Source organism: Bemisia tabaci, chromosome 4, assembly GCF_918797505.1.
Source record: "Bemisia tabaci chromosome 4, PGI_BMITA_v3".
NCBI lineage: Eukaryota > Metazoa > Arthropoda > Insecta > Hemiptera > Aleyrodidae > Bemisia > Bemisia tabaci.
The window spans coordinates 43,549,842-43,572,861 of record NC_092796.1 but is presented as its reverse complement, the minus strand read 5'-3'; the positions used below and the strand labels follow the sequence as shown (position 1 = coordinate 43,572,861).

Here is a 23,020-nt window from a genome sequence, read left to right as displayed (position 1 = left end):
TAAAGAGCTTCTTTTCCATTTGCCTCGCTCATGATCTTCAAGTGGCGATGAAGCGCGTGACCAGGAGAATCTTCGAAATTGAAGCAGGAATGATTCTCAGCAAAAATGAGTGCATATTATGGGGATTAGATTGTCTCAATACAGAAATAGTCTTTCAATGACTGTGCTCGATTTCGAGGAGAGTTTAATTTAAGAGGCAGGTATAATTCCGTTGGAAATTATTTCACCCAAGTTCCAAAGTTCAATAACGCTCTTCAATCTTACACAGGATAAACATGATTTATTTTATTTTTTAGCTCATCTTGAACTCCATCCATGCATTTTCGATTTTATTAAAATAAAATTCGGTTCCAAATTCAATTTCCCCGAAAATTTTGACAACTCAACCCGCTATGGCGTGAATTAATTTTAGTTCTCAGATTCTGGGGGACTTATAGGGCTAAAAAACATAGAGTACCACATTTGTTTTCAAAATTTTAAATTTTAAGAAATTGGTTATTCGAAAAAATAGGTTAAACTAATGAAAATTTACAAAATCATGCCACAGAGGAAATATTCAACTTTTAAAAACCTCATAATACACTTTTACGAAATCGTAACGCAATGCTATAGAGGGTAATTTCTGTAAACAGAGATCCATTCCGTCGTTTGCAACCCTGCTGTAATCGTCGATGTTCAAAAAAAAATCTAAAAAAAGAAAATGGCGTTTCGACTGTCAAATTTTTGTATCTTAAGTCTCGTGATTCAGCAGGTACGCTTTATTTCTTTTTCCAAAACCACATTATTTGTAGATGTCGTTTATCACTGCTTGTAGAAGACTCAATAAGGTTTACATTTTAAAAATAGAAAACTAAATGATTACGTAGGCCGGAAAATGAGAGAAAAAGAGAGCTCAAAATTACCACACCCTAAGGTGAAAAAAACAGATTACCCCCCAAAAAAACCTCAAATTAGTAATTTAAGGCAATCACGCCGAGAGGAGGTGACGACTAAATTACTGAACTTTACCGTCTTTATCAAATATCTACATCGTTTAGTTCTGTCCTATTTTAAAAAAATTACTATATTTTACCATATCAGCCACTTCCATAGTAGTATTTAGCATGTCTTCTGTCTTTACGTTCCATCTCTCCGCGGGCACACCAGCGGCCGAGTGATATCCGATGCGAAAATTCAGTTTTAGTTTATCCATTTTTTGAGTGGTTCTCAAGCCTTCGAAATGTTTAATTTTCCTCTTTTCTTTATATAACCACACTCATGTCGCTGCCGTGTGGAGAGGGCAAACAAAGGAGATATCGCAAAATTAGAATGAATTTTGAACCACGCGACGTGCAGAAGTTTTGTCAGAGCTCCTCGAGCCGCCCAAACTTATTTCTGCGTGACAAATTAAATAAAATCGCGCGCGCTGAAGAGGGTCTAAACTCAAGCGTTTTTATCGCCTAAGCGATATTTATAGCAAGCGCCAATAAAACGATTTTGTTCAACTCAGCCGGCTTGCCGCATGCCGTCTAATCCAGCGGTGAAATATTGCATGACCATCTTCTTAAGAGGATACACCCCTTTTCCCCTTTATCTGTTTTAGTACTCGAAGGAGGAGTTTTCTGCAGTATTTTTCCTCAGTCATTTAAAAGGTTTTTTTTTCTTTCTATTTTTTTGAGTTTTGGAAGGATTTATGATCCAACTCCCTTTGTCGAAGAGATCCTTTGGCGTGGAAACAAGGCTGCATGCTGCATTTTTTTTTTAAGCCCTACATGCCTCGACAGTCACCGTGTTTCTCTGTCTCCCGTTTTACTTTCTTGCTGTCCTTGCGGGTAGAGGAAGTATTATTATCAAAAACAAAACAAAAGTTGCAATTTTATAATTTCTAGGCGTTTTAAGGCAACCGGAGGCCAAAAAAAAACCAAACTTGAAAAAATGTTTGTCCGGCGTACCCTATTGCTATAGCCATTATTCCCTAATCTATTCGTTCAATTTCATTCAAAATCGGCAGTGGCCCCCTTATTTTCTTTTTTTAAATATCAGCCATTTTTTTTTCTTCATTTACCTTGTCAAGGGCTGTTGTGTAAAAAAGATCCATCTCTCATAGAAATACAGTGTCAGTAATAATTCTTCTGCGTCAGGGCTGAAATTTTATTCTGTCAATTTCCGGCACTCGATTGATGTTGCAAATCCCTGTAAACATCATCGTATGTTTGTTCACAGAACACTGTTTACACCTAAAACCTTTGGAAGCTCAGAATGAGAGCTGCCAAAGCAGCGTGATCGGGAATGAGAACGAGATGGTGTAATAAAAATAAAAAGTAAACGCACTTCAGCGCCGCAACACACCGCGAAGCGCCAGATGTGCCGGCACGATTGAATATTGTTGCCGGACGATTGTTATATTCCTATTCGTTCGTTTTGCATCGATGCATATGGAAGGCACTGATTTATCCGACGTTCATTTTAAAAAATATATGAGAAAAATATCTCATATCATCACCTTCCGGTCAAAGTATCACAAGCTCCATGTGACGTTCAAAAATTTCCGCTGCCATTTCATTTTTTTACAGAGAAATTGTTCTACGAGGCTGTCCAAAAATTTCACCGAATTTTCTTTGTGCTGCCGATAAAATTCAGTGAAATTTTTAAACAGATTCAACCAACGATTTCTCTGTAAACAAATGAAATGGCGGCGGAAATTTTTAAACGTCGTATAGCGCTTGAGATACTTTGGCCGGAAGGTGATGATATTCTCATTATTTCCAGCGTGCCAATCCTATGAAATCAGACGCCGGCCGTTGTATTGTGAAGAGCGTCGGAGGCAATCAGCAATGCAAAATGCAATCTTATTGATCAGTGGTCATAGAATCGGGTTTTGATGCGTAATTTTTGTAGATCAGCTAAAAACAATAAGATCTGACCAAACAGCAACTTATTACGTTCAATATTAACCGAGATATTGCGCTTTGAGAAATTCGGTTTATGACGTCATCCACCGCGTTAGTGATACCCTTGATTTCCTCAAACCTTGCTTTCATTTGGCAGGGAGACACACATTTGCAGTTTTGCGCTGGTTACTCAACGTGAAGCTTGGATGAAAGCAAGGTGAAAGAAACCAAGGGTTTCACTGCTGCGGTGGATGACATCATGAACCAACTTTTCAAAAAAAATCCTTAATAATACGAATCAATTTTCCAAAATTCTTACCCCTTCATTCGTGAAAAAATTGAAAAGTCTATCTTGAGGAAAATATGCTTGATCAAGTTTGGTTAGTCACGAAAGTACGAACGAAGAGGGAAATCCAACGGGGTGCGTTAAAGACATAGTAGTGGAAACAAAGTTGATTATTCATGATGAACGATGATGCACGAGTCCGCAATGGTTGCATTAATGTCCCTTCGTCACTAATCTCGGGAAGGGAATAGGAAGATGCACCGAAACTGAAGATAAACGAGAATACAATTTTTGCGTAATGGAACGATTTCTTGTTTTTTTAAAAAAATCTTGCTACAATGTTAATGATGTAAGTGGCGGGGGGTGGTAATTGGGAACTTGGAAAATTAAAGGCGCCCTTGGTGATCAAGATAGCAGCGTCTACATCTGTGGATAGGTTAGTACATCGGAGGAAGGGAACGGGGGACCAGAGGGGGGGCAGAGGGGGGCATAGGGGAACGTACGGCACGGCTCGATCACTTACTATACACGTGATCAATCTCAACAAGTTCCCAGAATTGCCAAATTGAACAAGTGCAATTTTCCCGCTCCTGAGCGTGTATCATGCTCTTATCAATAGTAGTACAATCATTTCATTTTTTAATGTGTAAGGTTAAAAATCTTTCTTTAGCGTCAAATTTACGTATAAACGTGGCGCAAAAAGTCACCACTCTGTACAGGAAGTTAGGTTACTTGACTGGAGGAAACGTCAGATGTTCGCGACTGACGAAAATCGAGTTGTATGTACGAAAAAACGGCTTTTTATTCCATGTATTCGATTCCTTAGTCTCTCTTGTCAGGATGTAACTGGAGCGAACTGTGAGATTGAGAGCTTTTTCCCCTAACTTTTGAAACCTCGTCGAAAAATTTAGAAAAACGCGTAGGTATAGAATTGAAGCATCTCAGTAGCCGATTAGCCGAAGCTCAGTTTAGCGTCAGTTTGGCATTTGCTCAACTATTTAATTTTTCGAATTTGATCGTTTACGACTGTCTTTTGTATTTATATAAAATAAAGGGTGAGAAGACGAGTTGAATGCTTGTAATTGGAACGTTAATAATTGTTGATCAGTTATTGGCCCGCATAGTAGGTACTGACGCTCACCAAAAACCAGACTCCCCAAACTTACGCCGGACTAAAGCTTATAGGCTAATCGTGTATTTCGGGCTAATGAGAGAATAAAATTGCACCGGCAACTTCAAGTTTCCGACAGTTTTTTAATCCATCAAAAACCGGGAAAGGGGCGGTTTTTCAATTGGATACTTTTTCGTGGAAAAGTGCAAAATTCTTCATAGGAAAGTTGGCTTAGGAAAGCTCGTGCTATGACAACAGTCTCTAGCTTTCTGTTTACCCTCTGATAGCGGTTTTATTTGCAGTGACTAATTGTTTGCCCTGCCTCTCGTTGAAACTGGAGTACTTGCAAAGAAGTTAATGATGTTTGAGGATTGGCGGATCATTTCCCTGTCACGCGCCCGAGGACTATTCAAGTACCGGCAGGATCGCCAGCTCGCTCCGATAATCATGCTGGCCATGCTGCGGCTTCAACATGGGCACCGGTACTTACGGACGCGTATTTGGAACTCGTAAGGGGTTATCAATATTGATATTGGTCAGATCAATGGATTTAAAGATCACTACGTATAATGAGTGAAGATGACTGGCGCATAGGCACAAATACGTTAAGGCGAATCTTCAGAATTTTGTTGATCCTTCCACCGGATTTAAATATCCTTATACCCAAGTAGCATTTCTCTACGGAAAAATCGCGATATATTGCGATTTTATCGGCGATGAAATCGCCAGGATCATCAACATCTGAGCGATTATCCTCGATTTTATTGCGATAAAATTGCGCTTTTATCGCCCGACAATTTACCGCGAGATTTTTGAAACAAAAATCGCGATAAATGGCAATTTAATGTCGATTTTATCGAAAAAAATTGATCAAGATTTTATCGAACCAAAAATTTCGATTTGTAGCGATTTAATCGCCATATATCGCGATTTTTAATGCGATATTATCTCGATATATTGCCACCGACATAGTTGCGATGAGCAACCGATAAAATCAGTAGCGTGGCGTGAAGGATCGATTATCGATACCTCGCCATTTGAAGCTATGGTAAAGAATCGATTACTAGGATTTTCGCTGCGAACACCCTGATAATCGATCTGTTTTCGTAGGTTTGAGTGGCGAATCAATCGATATATCGCAAAGCACGCCACGCCACTGGATAAAATTGTACTTTATCGCATCACTGCTACTTGGGTAGGATGAATCTCGTCTCTCTTCTCGACTGCACTTCAGCCAGTTTAGCGCTTCTAATTGGTCGGTGGTGCAGTTTGGACCCATCGATGGATGTTGCACCTCCATCTGAAAGAGCAGACAAAATTCAGCCCCAGGGATAGGAAAAAAAGAGAGGTCTTTTTATCCCATCATGTCGGCAGAATTGTCATCCTAAAATTCCCACCTGCAGCTGAAGAGATAATCCTTGTTTGCTAAAATATTTTGAATACCAAACTTATTCTTAATCGCGTAGTATACGTAACCACAACTGTCGAGTCCGTTATTCCCCGTTCTCTGTGCGAATAAAAATACAATTTTGTTCTGACGGAACACGAAAGTTCTTGGTATAAAAACCGAGGTATTATATTGTACGCAATTAAACTTCGGTTCAAGTAACTAAAGTTATTTTCAGCTTTATGTATGAAGGATTGAAGGCTCGTCTTCTTTACCGGAGTTCGTTCTCTATGGCCGAGAGATTAATTTATACCCGAACCAGAAACTTTGGATTTCTATTCAAACCGAAGCCATGTCCTTGTAACCGAAGTTTTTTATCTGTGAATGTCACGTGTGGAGGGCTTTCGCAGAAGTTACATAAATTGCAGGTGAATCTGGAGTCCTCAAATATTCTCTCATGCTCCTATGATGTGGGAAGTGATTATAAGCATCATGAAACAATTAAGCGATCTCATTCATGATCGATTACATCACTTCGATTTTGAAGCATTCGTTCTATAATTTCCGTTGACTCTTAGAACGCGAACCTGGATGAGTGCAAAATGGCAGGAAAATTCCTCTGGGAATATACCTTATTTCCGATTGAAGTTTTTTTCCCCCTTGCAAAAACTTCCACGAAGAAGATCCAAACAAAAATAATTTAATGATATTCATTATTCTGAGTCCTAGTTATTGAGCTATAAGTGTGATCGGATTTCAGAAAATTTTAAGTTTCCAAAAGAAGAAGAAAATAAATACAAGGAAAAGAGAGAAAACGAATGATTTGACTAGTACGGAGCTCTCTCTTTATAGATCACACGTGTCTTCAGTATAAGCTACATCAAGTTCCTGTCGACGAAATCTAAAGATCTTACATCCATCAGAGATACCAAACCATTTTTCTTCTTTTGAAAAATCAGATCAGAAAAAAAATTAAGCCGCTGAGCCATGCATGGCCGGATTTACCTACTTGCCGCCCTCTTCTCATTCATTTTGAAACATCAATAAAAACCATCAAGTGAACGTGCCGGCGGGAGAAGGGTGCATAAGACGCGTTCACTCGTGTTGGACACATTTTTTGCGTAAGCCCTGTCAACACTACTAGCAAAAGTTCACGGAACTTCGCGCGAAAGTTCAGTCCCGTAAACCTATCTTTGTGGGGACAAGGCCTTTCATTCGTAAGAAATGAACTGAAAAATTAAGAAAGAACAAACATAAATGTGCTTTAATAATGTTAACGTCCGCCGCCGTGCCGCGCTGACCACACTGTGTTTGGCGCAATGCGTGAAGTATTCATGTAGTCTTGTAGGCACTGTGCGTTTCACGCCGCGTCGACCGCTGTTGACCCTACTGTGTTTGACGCAATGCGTGAAGTATTCATGCAGTCTCGTAGGCGCTAAAATGTGCTACATGCTGACCGCCGCGTCGAGGGCGTCTCCTTTTCATCTCAAGTCCTCGTCATCATTTCTCTTTGCGCCGCGCCGCTCCAGGCCAAATTACGTGTTTGGTTCTCCCTTAACTCAACTAATTAAGGGTGCGCAGTCTTTTGTATTACCGAAATACGACAAAATTAGAAATTAATGAACTATCAGGAAATGAGAGATTTTGTCACCTTTTCTTGTTTGTAATTTTTTGCTGAATCCGATTTTTTTGTACCTGCATTTAAAAAATTGCAAAATTTGCCGCCCCCTACTTTGGCCGCCATGGGCCGTGGCCCATGTGGCCACCCCCTTAATCCGGCCCTGGAGCCATGGATGCTATTTTATAAATACTAAGAAAAATTCACTAACTTTAAGGCCGATTTTCTTTGGTAAAATTATGAGGTAACAGCACATCGGAAAAGAAAGATATGAATCAAGAGGGAAAAGTGGCAATCTAAGGGAAAGAGATCTATCAATCCTGCAAACTATAGCTTTTGTTTAAAGAAACGACGCCAGCAGAACAAAACGGAAGTCAATTAATCACAGGCATTGTTTCCAACAAAATGAAGAAACGTCTCCTCACCAATTAATTTGCCATTTGTTGAGTTTTTTTCTTCATTAGTCTCAAGTTTTCCACGAGCTCCTACTATAAAAAATGCATGCAATAATCCACACATACTCTGTGTATAGAGTATCAGTGACTAACTTAATTCCTCGAAAAATTAATTTTAATTGGGCCATCAATTAATTTCCCCCGGCTGATATGAGGTCGAAGTCCGGACTTTCATCCATGAAATGAAACCGTTTTCCGCAAAGGCCACCTCATCTGCAATTGAAAAAAAAACCGTGCCTGGAGTCGCTTCAATCACGCGAGTTCTTTCATTAACATTCCTTTGCATTACACGTATAAGATAAAGTTTCATCAGCCTAATCTCTTGGATTTGAGCAATCGATCAAATTATTAAACGAGCACCCACAATGCCATGCTAGGGAAAAACGCTGTATAAGCCACCGGGCATTGCTGAATTTTCTCTAGGATGCAAAAATTTCTCGCGAAACTCGTGAATATTTTTATTAAAATTTTCCAAATAATTTATTCCGGATTTGATCTAAGTATCTGAAAATTTCAGGAAAATCAAGCTGAGAAGCCCTAATACGTTCGTATCAAAGAAATGCTCAGCTGTTTTCTATGTAGGCGCGTCTTTAAACCCGAAAAGGGTGAGCAACGTTGAGTGAAAGAACTCGCCTCACCAAAAAATCGTGTAAAATTGGTGAAACCGAATTAGACCATTTTGAGTGACTTGAGAGGCAACGATTCTTGTTTGTAATAAAGCCGATGTAGCCTCACTTAATTGGTCCTAGCAGAAACCGCATACATAAATAATGCACTTTGCTGATTCTGGCCAGTTTGCCTTCAAGAACTTGATTAGGCAATGTGACTGGCGTAGGAGTTGAATCAGTTGCTCACCGGCGTTTGCACTCTGTGCATCATGTCTCTGTTTCAATGGTGAAAAAATAATTGTATTTCTCACTCTTACCAGGTTGCTTTCAATGACCTAATTTTACACGAGAGCAACGAAGGAGCAGGAATATTGTTACTCACAGCAGTTTTACTTAATTTGTTTGGCTCAATGTTTTGCACACATCTTTTTACGGTTCATTCGTGTCTTGTATCAGATAATGTTTCGATTGCTGTAATTTTTTCATAAGGTGGAACAAAACAACATTTTGGTGAGCAATAATGCTCAATTCTTCTCTCGCACAAGAACTATTAAGCAAGAAAAGAATAGTATAGGCTCGCTTTTACCCTCCCTATTGTGGCTTGTTCTCAAATTCCTGTCAAACGACTATACTTTCTTGGTTGGTTATTTTTAAACCTTTGATGTTTCAGGATGAAAATAGGGAATGGAAGGGATGTACTCCTTTCAAGAAAAATCACATCTTTATCTTCACTTTCCGTTTCTTTTCTTTCCATTATTTCACTTCCCTTCCTACTTCATATTTGTGCCTTTGGCATACCATTAAGGAATAGCGAATGGCTTCCTCACCTCTTTTACTCTACCTTCGAGACGGCCCATGCTCAAACTCGTGCAAAAAATGCACTCTTATCGGGGGAAAAACCTTTGACATGGTGATCGACCTAAGAAGTGTACCTGTAATAACAGATCGGTCATTAAATTGGAATTTTTATCTGTCATGCGAATCAAAAATTTATCTTCACGAAACACGGTTATCAAACCGTGAGAAAGTCTCGCCGCTCATAAACCATTTCTGCACGTCCGGCTGACCAACGGGGATTGGCGAGAAGTTTACACGTGGGATGATTTTTCTCGCGATTGTGAAAGGAAAATTTTGACTCGCAATATTATTATCAGCAAGTATGCGCGAAGATAAGTTTTAAGAGAAAATATTTACACGTGCCTTTTTTTAAGTTCCATTTATTGATGTTATATGTAATCAGTAACCAATTAACGGTATTACTTTTTTTCCTTCTTCTGCATACTTCCGACTATCAGCGATTTTCTCCTTAATTAATGGAGAAGGAATCACCAGGAACACCACTCCCTCTGCCTTCACTTTCTGCTTATTTAGATTTTCTGTGAGGTGAAGCACTGTGAACATACTTACCTGAGATTAAAAATAAAACTACAAAAATCACACGCTCATACCTCTTCTCAAAAATCGCCAAATAAAACTAAAATAAGGAGGGGACATCACTTTTTTTTATTCCTGCATGCTCCAGAGATACAAATTCCACAATGGACCACAAGACAAGGTACGAATTTAAGAATTCTGATACATGTTTCTTAACCAACATTTTACGTAAAACAGATTCTTGCATCGGAAATGACAGAAGCCAACTCCTAACTAAAAAATTAACGTTTTTATTTTACATTGGTTATGGGTAATTTGAATTGCCCGGTAAGAAACGCAATACTCCACTTGAGTTCAACGGTTTCAGCTGGCTTCTCGAAGTGTTGTTCAAACCGTAAGCAACTTGCTATAGCTGAGCCAAAGCGTCAAGATTGGAGGTTGCCAGATTTTCATATCGGAGAAAATGTCATGGTAACGTTTAGTGCGCCCTTTGACTCACGTTGACCATTGCATTTTCATGAGCGGGAAGTTCGGATTCACGTGTCAAGAAACCTTAAAGATCTTGGTTAGGAGTCAATTTCAGTAATTCTCATTGCACGAATTGTGTTCTATGTGAAATTTTGGTTAAGGAAGCAGGGCCGGATTTACCTACTTGCCGCTCATGGGCCTCCTGTATTTTTCCGTCCCCTTCTCATTCGTTTTGAAACATCAATAGGTCGTATTCGACGTATCGTTTGGTTCAAAACAATAGAACATGACCTCAAACAAAAATTTCAAGATTTAATTTGGAAAAGCTGAAAATGATAAAATTCCCTAACAATTTCACTTTTCATTGCCATTTGGTACTCGAGAGAATAAAAATTCGATCACACAAGACCCGTTACATCAGATTTCTAAATTGACTTTTGAGGCTGTGGTTACATATTGAACCAATCGATATCAATATAATCTCAACTGTGTGATCCGTCGAATACGATCTATAAAAACCATCAAAAGAACGTGCCGGTGGAGGAAGGGTGTATGAGACGCGTTTACTCGTGTTGGGCACATTTTTTGTTAAAGCCCTGTCAACACTAACAAAAGTTCAGTTCCGTAAACCCATCCCTGTTTCGACAAGGCCAATTATAAAAAACGAACGAAAAAATTATGAAAGAACAAACATAAATGTGGTTAATAATTTTAACTTCCGCCGCTGTCCGACCGCACTGTGTTGGCGCAATGCGTGAAGTATTTATGCAGTCTTGTAGGCGCTATGCGTTTCACGCCGACCGCTGCTGACCACACTGTTTGGCGCAATGCGTGAAGTATTCATGCAGTCTTGTAGGCGCTATGCGTTTCATGCCCACCGCCGCGCCGCTCCGTTCCAGGTCAAATTGCTTGTTTGGTTTCTCTCTTAACTCGACTAATTAAAGGTGTTGTTTCTTGTATCACCGAAAGACGACAAAATTAGAAATTACTATACTTTCACTCTCAGGAAATGAGAGATTTTGCCGCCTTTTCTCGTTTGTAATTTATTTTCTGAATCCGATTTTTCTCTCTCTTTCATTGATACCAACATTAAAAACGATTGCAAAATTTGCCGCCCCCTACATTTTGCCGCCATGGGCCGCGGCCCATGTGGCCATCCCCTTAATCCGGCCCTGTAAGGAACGTGTATCAGAATGCTTAACTGTTTATAGCTTGTCTGGTAGTCCACTGTGCTGTCTGAGCTGCGAATGTGCGTAGAAGTCTCTCTCATTACAATGATGGAGTTCTTTAGCCATAATGCGTAAAAAATTCAGCTTAGATCTGATAATTCATTACAGAGGGAAAAAGCTCACACACAAGTACAATTTTCCCCTCAAAGAGATACGCTGTTTGAAGTTACACTAAATACGTCCATTCAGGAAGGCAATTGTAGACGCGTTTCGGCCTTGTTGGGTTAAACCTCAGTGCAGTGCTTTTAAGTTTAGAGATACAATCTGGAATCGAAAATATAATGATAATAGTCCATTTATCAAAATGAATGAGTAAAGAAATGTACATTTCAAATCTTTGCTTTGACACTTTAATTCAGCACTTCGCATCTTGGCTGCCCCTTATCAAAAAAATGTCGAAACTTCTCGTTCAAACAGCCAAAGGCTTTATTTAAACAAATCGAATATTCACATCAAAATAGATAACAAGTTGGTTTTTGCAATCGCTAGCGATAGCAATATTCGTCATGGGAACTTTTGCTTCTGGGATATGAAAATGTTAAGGTACGGTTCGTTTGTAGTATCTTCAGAATTGAAGGGGCTATATAATTTTGTGTCGACATCTCTTTTTTAACATTTTTAATTTTTTTTCTTTGCATACAAGAAAGCTGTTATTCACCAATTATTTATTTTCGTTGGATTATGTATGGTTTTCGGAAGTTAACGCATTTAACTTTCAGTTTCGTTTTTTCGGCGTAAAGTATGATATTTCTACTCTACGCATATGCCCGAATACGCATCGTAAGTGACCTATGTGCTTCCTAAGTTGCCATTTTTTTCATTCAAATAGATGTAACTGAAATGTTAGATGTGTATACTAGGGTGAATTCAAATAAGGGTCAAATTCCAGGTTCAATTTCCTCCCAAAATTTTTTTGTGAATTTTTGGGCAAACCAACCTTTATTTTGACTCTCATTAGGTGTAGACTTAGGAAATATAGCTCGTTGAGCTTAATAGTTATGCTTAAACCCGAATTTCCACCGTCACGTGTATCACCTCCCAAAATTTGCTCTAATTTTGCCTGACTTCCCAAATTTTCATCTCAGAGGTGACATATAATACTTTTAATTGAAAATTGAACGCAATTGTCATAAAAGCATCGTCGAGCACTAAATTAAAGTATAATTGAAAACATGTAACCCTTTCATATCTTACAGAACCAAAAAAATTCATCCGTCATGAAAGATATCTGGAGCTTATTCTGCTTATCTTTTAGACAGTTCCGTCTGTTTATCCTACTGTTTTCCTTTAACACGAGAAGAAGCTTTTATTTCTTGGAATATTGCAATACAAAATTGATCAAAAACATCGAATTTTAAAACTTCAAGTGGGCGTGTACCCGCTGAAGTGGAGGTAAAGCCAGGAAAAGTTTGAGGAATTGCATTAACATATCAATTACACTGGTCAACGTTTTTTTTTTTTTTGATTTTCCGAAGATTTGCCAACGGTTTCGGAGTAGATTTTTGGCGCTGATTCCGAAGATCACCTCCATTTACCTGTATCAGTGCGACTTATCCCGGGAAAGTTCGGAATTTTTCCGGAGAAATCGGAATTTTCCTTAAAAATCTAGCTTTTCCAGCAGAGTCAATCTTCCGGGAGAATCTGTGCACGATGGAAAAAACCTAGGAATTTTTCGATTACGTAGCCTAAGACACATAAGAAACCATGTATTGCACCCCTATTAAAATCTCCTTTCTTTTCCTAATGCCAAGGTTTTCCGGTCCAGTTTCATTAAAATCAATTAATTAGTTACTGAGATAGCATTTTAGGCAACGTCCGCCATCTTGGATTTTCGAATTTTGAAAATTCGACTAAGAATTCGAGTTTCCTATTCAAAAATACCCCCGGGTACCAAGTTTCGCGTAAATCGATTGATTAGGCGCTGAGATAGCATTTTAGGTCATGTCCGCCATCTTGGATTTTCGAATTCCAAAAATTCGACTAAAAATTCAAGTTTCCCATTGAAAAATACCCCCGCGTACCAAATTTCACTTCAATCGGTCGGAAAGAGCGCCTACAGGGCTTAAACAAAGAAGCCTCAGTTGATTAGGCGCTGCGATAGCATTTTAGGCAATGTCCGCCATCTTGGATTTTCGAATTTTCAAAATTCGACTAAAAATTCGAGTTCCCCATTGAAAAATACCCCCGGTAACTGAGTTTCACTTAAATCGGTCGGAAAGAGCGCCTACAGGGCTTAAACAAAGAAGCCTCAGTTGATTAGGCGCTGCGATAGCATTTTAGGCAATGTCCGCCATCTTGGATTTTCGAATTTTCAAAATTCGACTAAAAATTCGAGTTCCCCATTGAAAAATATCCCCGGTAACTGAGTTTCACTTAAATCGGTAGGAAAGAGCGCCTACAGGGCTTAAATAAGCAAGTCTCAGTTGTAACAGTTTTCCACTCTGTCCCACTGAACTGGGACATGGGACAGGATGGAAACATATGGGACAGGATGGAATAAGCTGTTTTTTAAGCTTATCTCTAACAATAAAGACAATTTTGGTGTTTTTTTTCACGGAATATTTAGTAGCACGTCCTAGAGGATCGGAATAAGAGAAAATTTTCCCTTACGCACACTTTGAAAGTATTTTACGAGCTGATATTAGTGTGTGTGTGTATGCTTGACGCCCTGTTAGTTATCGTGTATAGCATTCTGTTTGGCATAATTAATGGCGTTAATCTTGCACAAAAATTTGCGAATCTCAGAACTTTTGCCATCTACGACGTGTGAACTATTCTATCAAAACAAAAAAAGTCGTTTTTGGAAAAACCTCAACGTTACGGCAATCATTTAGAGCTTATTACATCGTTGCCATGTCTCTCCTGACTGTTGCTGACTGTTGCTCGGGACAATGATTCTAGCGCGTGAAAAATTTATTGATGGAGCAAAAAATAAATTGACATATTTTTTTTCTCAAATTCAAAAGCATTACCTATCATCTCCGATAAAGTTTTTTTAAATAATCACTCTAGTTATGCTGCAACATCGATTTAAAGTCAAGAACCAGGCACGGGGGACACGCAAATTTGGGACAAATGTAGGCAATTTGCACATTCAAAGTTCTCCTAAATTTTTATTTCAGTCCAAATAAAGTGGGAAACAGCATGTAATAGTCAACAATAGTGTGGAAAATGAGAAAAACATTTGATCTGCCCATGTTTCTTAGATTATGACGATTAAAACAGCTGGGGACACCAGATTAGACGCTTATTTGAACTCACCCACTACCTATACTACTTTCATGCCATTGCTTTATTTATTTATTTACTTTTTGCGTAGGTATAAATTGTTATTTTTTGCTGAATTTTGGAGAAAATATTACTTTAAGAACGTGGAATGTAAATTAATTTTATTGAAAAAAGAAAATACCATCATTAATTTGGGCGAACAGAGAAAATATACATCAATATTTGGGTCAACATCTCCCTGATTATATAAAGGATGAATATATTAGTATTTCTGTATCAAAAAACTTAGCTTTTGTCTTCAGAGATATAATGATTCTAGTCCCAGTCAATTTGTTTTATTGAAAAAACAAAAAAACAAAAAATAAATAAAAAAAACAACTGAAATGTTAGACATACTATTTTCATGTCTTTCTATTTGTATCAATCACTTTTTGCTTAACTTACGAACGTTGAATGCAAATTAACTTTATTGAAAAAAGAAAATAACGTCATTAATTTGGGGAACATGTGGCTGATTATATGAAGGAGGTATATTCCAGTATTTTTGTTTAACATATTAATTCACGAGAAAATGTTCGTACATTTATCATCTAGTATTAATTATTTGTTGATGACTAGTCTAAAACATTCAATACAACCATTAAAAAGTAACACCTATCGTCGGGTATCGAACTCCCGATCGCCCATTGCCCGCACCTACTCAAAAATATGAGGCAGTTTAGTCAACTAGGCTATAACGAGTCGGTGTTCGATGGAGTAAAAATAGCATACAAAACACTCGGGCAATGGGCGGGGCTTATCACAAGAGACCTTGCGACGCTTTGTTGCTGAGAGAAATGAACCAAGCGCATTGCTGTAGGAGCCATGGTTCGCACTGTTTTCATGTCTCCCAGGGTTCATCTCAACATGCATATGTCATCGCGGCAGTAAGCTGAGGCGATATTAGTTTATCCATGAATTAAATCAATCAATCGAGCTCTGATTTTGACTTCTTTGTCCGTAACGAGTCCTCCAGAACAATTTTCCACCTTGTACGATGGTTATTATTTCTTTACTTCTATTTTTCAAATTTGAGGTGGGATAATGGCGGCTTCTCAAGAGCACCGAGGTAGGCGATCTTTTGCACCAACGAACAGAAAACTGATGGCGAAAAATAACCAATCAGAACCTCCCAAAAAAAAGAATTTGCCTAAAAACGGAACTTCGTGGCTCTGCGCAGATTTACCAGTCAGACACGACATCTCAAAGTGGAAAAAAACTCGCTGAAAGCGAATTTTAGCAATCAACCCAACTTGACGTAGAGACATGATTGGCTAAAAAATACAACGGTTTTTGATACATCGGAAAATCAACCAAAAATCGGAGACTGGGCGAAACGCTCAAGGTCGCAGAGGTATAGGGAATCCCATAGCGAAAGCAACGGAACGATTCTAATATCATGGGGAACTCCGTTCCCATGACAATAGTGCGTCTTACTATCTAGCGCGTGTTCTAGAACATTGACTTCAGTCGATTAGTAAATCTGGCGAATTTCGGATGCAGGGTTGTTGATCCAGCCAGTATGTTATCATGAGTGACACAATCACATCTTAAAAGCCGGAAGGCAAACGGATTAGTTCATTTACTTTTTAAATAAATGATATAAGGTTACACTAAAATAGGATTTTATTATTGATTCAAGACTGATATTATGAGGAAAACACTAGATCTTTCGTCAAGTTCCTGCCTACTTGTTTGATGACATTAAATGATGTATAACTCAATGGTATAGCGTCGAATTGTGACTCCCAAAGTACTTTTTGAAGTCTTTGATTGTGTTAATTAGGTGAATGGAACTTTCCTATTTATGCCTAAGCCATAATTATTGTATTCCAGAAATCATAATGCACCAAAGGATAAATAGGAGGACGCTTCGCAACGAATCTTCATGGATGATTCTCAACTGCTTTTTTCTAGCTTTATGAGTTCTCAATTATATAGGCATACATATTTTGGCTGTCATTCTCTTCAAAAATGATTCTTTTTTTTATTTTACTTTTTTATTCCATAAATTATTTAAAATGTCATGTAATTTTTATCTGAAAATTGGCGATAGATCACAGAAATCATGAAGTTGTCAGGGATTTTTTTTCAAAGTCCCATACTTCACCCTGTGTAAACATCGCTGGATAATTGAGATCATTATACGCATATTAAATCCTGAAAATAATTGAACAGCAGAGAAGTATTACTCATAATTTTAACTCTATCATTACTAATAATTAAATGGAAAAAACCATTTTTTAGGCTTTGTTTTTAGTTGAAAGCCTATTCCTATTGCATGCATGATCTCTTGATACACGCGTTCTTTACACCTTTAAAATCCGTAAGATACTTCAAAACTCCGAACATTTGTGCACATCGCTATGAAGCGAATGAATAAAGGAATGGCGCATTTACCGTTACACCACTTGAATTGCGATCCAGCGTGCGATAGTGAACTTCCTGCATAGAGTACATAGAGTCGTAATGTAATTGGGAGAGCTGGCGCCACTTTTAAGCATTTTCCATGTCCCGAATTCCGAGACTCCTGTGTGACGCCGGGTCACTTTTTCGATACATAATCGATTGTTTGCGATACACGGGTACCCGGCCATCCGATGACAACAACAACAACAACAAAGGAGATAGGAATCACCATGTATTCCACACCGCCATTTTGGATCGAAAATGTATCGAAAAAGTGACCCGAACTCGGCGCACACCGGGCTCGGAACTCGTCGAGCAGAACATGGCGCCAGCTCTCCCGTTTACATTACGACTCTATGTACTCTATGACTTCCTGAAAGGAGGGAGAGAATAACAAATTATATCATTCGAGGTTATCTTACAAATCTCTAGTACCTATTAGGTCGAATATAATCTTCTTTTTCTTTCTTTCCGCCCAAAAGTATTGATGAGACCGACTAATTATGCTATTGCGCATTTTAGTTCATAAAACAATCGTCTCAAAGTCATAATCGAATGCTTAAGTGCTTACTTAATAGCTCTGTAATCGCACTCATAATTGCAGGGCTCAACTTCAAAACCTGGTGAGCGCCATCAGACGTTGCTAAGATCGTGCAGAGTGTTCCTCCCTGTAAAAAACGTAAATTCTTTCGGTCTATGCATTTTTTGATCGGAAAATTTCCCTTAAATTTTAATATTGTTCTCATAATAAGCAATTTTTTTCGTAAGACGGATGAACATCCATCAATTGAACGATGCAGTCTCACGATTTTTTTCACGTCTCGTGGCGCCTACGTGGTTTTAAATTTTAACTCTTCGATTGCTGAAGATCGTTCACTACGTCTGATCTGAATGAATTGGTCGGGTAAATCATATTCGCAAGTCTCTAAAATGTAGGTGGTTTTTAAAGTCTTTGCAGTTTTTAAATAGCTTCATTGAATTTGCAATATCTATTCACGTTATCAGAGAATAATTGAGGAAAAAAAGTTATTCTTCAACTTTACATTCATAAAAGAAGTCGTTATCAGGCATAACAGCTCACGAAGGGACTCATAAGATTGATCTTTTAATTTAATCTTCTGCTTTATTTTCAAAACACCATCAAATGTTATGCACTGTTGCAAGAGCTTCCTCATGTGACCGTATAAATTATTTCACGGTAAAATATCACGGTTACTTGAAATAAACACTTACCTATATATTATTACATCAATGCATTGTCACCCCATTAACAATTTTCGGTGTAGGTATCAGGAGGTTTTACGTAGTCGCATAGTGGTCGCGTAAATATCACGCTCGTTCAAAAAACACAAAAAATGTCCATACACCAAACGCGGAGAGATGATTCTAGCGCAATTGCAGTTCGCCTGCAACTATCGATGTAGGCAACACGAGCTCTCTAGTGGTCGAATAGTGGTATCATCGTAAAATAGTATGGTTACGCGAAATATACACATACAAGTAGCTTTTTACCGAACGGAAAGGTGACTTTAACGCCATGTCAGTTCGCCTTCAATGTTAAGTGTAGGCAACATTGGCTCCCACGCGGTCGAATAGTGGTATCATCGTAAATTGGCATGGTTACTCGGAATATACACCACAAATAGCTTTTTACCGAACGGGAAGAGGTGACTTTAGCGTCATGTCAGTTCGCCTTCAATGTTAAGTGTAGGCAACATTGGCTCCCACACGGTCGAATAGTGGTATCACGTAAATGTTACGCTTATTTGGACGCGAAAAAGTGATTTTAACGACTTATTAGCTCGCTTACAATTCCCAGTCTAGGTAAGGGAACTCGTAAATAACATATGCAATTATTTTATCGTCGCGACACAAGTTGCGGATCGTAAGTTGATGAGACGAATCAATCGAATTCAAATATGATTGGAAAAATGAATATTTAAACAAATAATAAGTGTATTTGAGAGAGCTATGACTGGAAAGAAATGCTGTGAAAAATACAAGCGAAAAAATGGATGCTGGGAACAATAGATAGTGGTGAAAATATAATACATTTTTTTAAAAAAAATGATTTCTTCCTTTTTACTTAGGTGTGAAATACTCAAAGTGCTAAATGAATAAATAAAATAATGATAAAACAGTTAAATTCAGTTTACAAACTGTTACGTAACGCTGAGCTTAAACCCCCCCCCCCTCCCTACCCCTTTATATTACGTGTATCGTGTGTCACAAAATTATGAAGACCGACCCACCCCCTAGAGCGTTATGTATTAAATGGACAGTTTCTTATATATTTAGGTTAGTTGATAAATTACTTTTTAAAGGATGTAAAACTTGTCAGAAGGCCTTTTTCAAGACAGAATAATGAAGTAAAACTCAAAATAATTTTCTTAAGCAAAGAAAGAAGAAGAAAAAAAGCTGAAAGTCGAACTTGTACCGCCAGAGAGTCGGAATTTTTCAGAAGCGTCTATGCAAAGCCCAAAACACAACTCCCCAAGATTTCCTCTGCTATTTTCCCAGAACAAACGGAGTCTTGACCCAATTTTCACCTCACGAGATGAGACGGGATGGAGAGAGGTGGTTTTTTTCGGAAAAACCTGGATGCTCGTCGCTCTACGAATTGAAATGATGAGTCTGCGAAAGTCCCAATGTTTTTTGTGCTAGAAGATAACTTCAATTCAAGGAAGAAGTAAAGTGTAGTAATTTACTATCAATCTGACCTGGCATTTGCTTCTTGAAAGAAAAAAATCGCATTGACGTAAATTCATTTCGTAATTTCTTTTGTCTTAGCGTCACGGTGACATAATCTATTAATTACTGAGTCTCAAAGTTCCGAGTTTTATCACCCTTCGCCTTTCTTCTTTGGTGGACTTTTGCTCGTGTTTGTGTCAATCGTATTTTTATGTTTTGATCAAATTTTCTTTAACACTCTCTTTTTATAGTATCCAAAAACAGTAGAAGCATCGAGAGCGATAAAAGAAAGAAGTAGGGGGAAAAATCAGTACAAGAGCGCATGTGTGCTTACTGGTGACTTTAATGACATAGATACTATTACGATTTTGAGGAAAACTGATTTACCGGAAATGAATCACATACCTGAGATGCGAGTCGTACAAACGCCCCCTTAATTTATCAGACGTTGCGAATTATAAGCCAGAAAAAATTATATCCCCATAACGATTTTAAGGGAATATGAAAACTGTTTGAATGAAAAAAAACCAGTCTGCATATCGTCGCGGAATTGGATCTAATTTCACTTCAAACACGTCAAAATTCAAATAAATTTTACCACTCCTCTGCAATCATTCGGCACTCGTTGAAATGTTGACACTGCTCATTCTCTCTCTCTCTCTTTCTCTCTGCCGGAATTAAGACTTAGCAGTTTTTATGTCGCTGTAAGATGTTTGTATCAGTCTATTGCGCTTCATTTATGCGATTCCACTTGCCTCATCGTTTTTACCCTGAATGAAATGAAAACGCAATTTCCTCTCTTCTCAGGAAGACAGTACAGCCAGGAATACCTCGGATTTTTTTTTTTTTTTTTTTTTTTTTTTTTTTTTTTTTTTTTTTTTTTTTTAATTTTTTTCATGCACTTCATGAATACCTCTGAAACCATCAAATCACGCATCTCAGTTTACAACGTTGCAAAAATTTTTTAAAGAAAAACATCGTTCCTTGACAACATTTCGTTTGATTTCCCTGTGCCTCTGCAAAAATATTTTGAGAAAATTTCGTGCGAAAATTTCTAGTTCTTATTTTTTTTGAAGAAAGAAAGACAAAAACTGTGGGAACCGAAAGCATGAAACGCCGCAATTGAATGTTCAAGTAGTGTTCGTGTGGGGATAGGGTATCTTAAAATTAGAGGTAGTTTTTTACATCGCATTGATGTTGAAACGTTAATTATCAGAATGCCGTTCCTCAGTTCACATTTAAACGAGAAACTGCCTTTCCTTTTCCACTATTTTTAGGGAATATACTGCCTGTAAAACGCAAAATCTGACACAAAACAATCATATTCTTGTGATTTTTGTTCTAATGTCAGAAGACTGCTCTTTGCATGATTGCACTCTCTATGCACATGGTGCTACTTATGTCGACACTTCCAGAATTTCACGAAACCCATACTGCCGTGCTAAGGAAAAACGCCGCATGAACATACGAGAGTTGCCAAATTTCCTACGATAAAATGTTTAATTTCGAGGAAAATTGTGAATATTTTCCCTTGAAATTTTCAGACACTTTAGATCAAATTACAAACAAAATTATCTGAGAAATTGGCAGACAAATATTCAAAAATTTTCCTGAAATTCAGTGATTTGTCAGAGGGAATTTCGCAACGCCTGAAGGTTCATAAGGCGTTTTTCCTCAAACCGGTAGCGTGTAAGCTCGGATTTGATGATACCATCAATGGTCCTACACTTCAGAATGTTTGTTCTAAGTAATTAAAGTAATATGAAATTGAAGAAAATTAAACTCTTGGCACGTATAACTAAGCCGTAAAGCGCCCTATTATCGCAATCTTATGCGGTGCTTTTCTCGATTTAAGAGATCTAATGACGGTTTTCGCCACAATGTAAAGTTTGTCAAATTTTCAACAGATTCGCTAGAGTATAGTTGCTAAGTGTGTAGGTAAATAGAATTGATCTTTGTCAAGCACTCTGTTGTTTTGATCCTCCAATGTTTAATCACACCCCTCTACATTTAATCCCCCCCCCCCTACATCCCCTCTATGTTATCATCCTCTCACTGATATTTATATCGGCGTAAAATGAACGTCAACAAATGCTCACACGAAAGAAAGTAAGTCGACACATCATCGTTGTTGTTGTGTGTTCGAGTGTCATTTTATGCTCTAGCATTATAAATTACTTACTCTGGACATGCACGTTTCTTGTGCATTGACTCCTGCTCGCTCGGGTTCAAGAACTTTTCGTCATCATGGTCATCTGAGTCTAGGCCGCACGTTGCATCAAGTAGAGTATCTCAATAGGACACTGCAAGATCTATTTCTGACTGGCTCCAACATCCTAGGCTACAAAAAAGAATGGAAAAAAAAACCGGCGCTCCGCTTCGCTCCGCGCCGGTTTTTTGGGGGGGCTTGGCCCCCCCAAGCCCCCCCAGGACGCGCGCCTCGCGCGCGCTTTTTAGTTTGAGTGTCCATTCCAGTTGTTCTGTCTTCTTAAGCGACCCGCGCGTCCACCGCGGGAAGAGTGTATTTTCCGAAGGGGGGGGGGGGGGAATCAATCTGTAAGGGAATGAATTAATTTCTTGAGCACAAGATAGTAGTTGCGTACGTTGCCAGCGAACGCGCTGCGAAAGGTTGTGACGGTTAAATGGTGAGATTTTGTTCAAGAACAGATCATTTAACCTGACCCACTGTGCGACGAACAATTTGTCCAGAATCTTCCTTCCCCTGACCCACTGTGCGACGAAAAGTTTGTCCAAAAACTTCTCTCCCCTGACCCACTGTGCGACGATCAGCTTGTCCAAAAACTTTCTCCCCCGACCCACTGTGCGGCCCTGCTCCGGCCGGCTCCCCTCATGCCGCGCACCCCTCGCCTAAAACTTTCAAAGCTCGCCATTTTTAAACGGCTCGGCCGATTTAGCTCAAATTCAATACCAAACCAGTCCTAGGGGAGAACTACCACCCGTAAAAATTTCAGCTCAAAATATTCATTTTCGCTCGAGTTATCGAGTGGACAAGATTTGACCTCCCCCCACTTTCGAGCCCCACCCCTCAAAATCTGTTGCCTCAAATTTCAATTTTTTTTCGCAGAATAGTAGTCCTAATGAGTCTCTACAAAATGCAAAAAAATTGGTCAAAATATCTTTCAACGTAAGAAAGATATAACCACTCAAAAATCGAAAAATCCTAAAAGGGCGGAAATACATACATATATACATACATACATACATACATAATATATACACATGAATT

The 23,020-nt window shown here is 38.5% G+C and overlaps 1 protein-coding gene across 2 annotated transcripts in view; it reads right to left on the bottom strand.

The window, feature by feature from the left end:
- The window catches only part of LOC109037996 (uncharacterized), a 75,335-nt gene extending 54,910 nt beyond the window's left edge, over positions 1-20,425 (bottom strand). Inside the window, exon 1 of one of the 2 annotated variants that reach the window (XM_072299911.1) lies at positions 20,179-20,425. The gene's annotated coding sequence lies outside the window, so the exon portion shown is untranslated. Of the gene's footprint in view, positions 1-3,189; positions 3,599-20,178 lie in introns of those variants that run through there. The other variant, XM_072299912.1, reaches the window with a different exon arrangement.
- Positions 20,426-23,020: the final 2,595 nt, after the last annotated feature.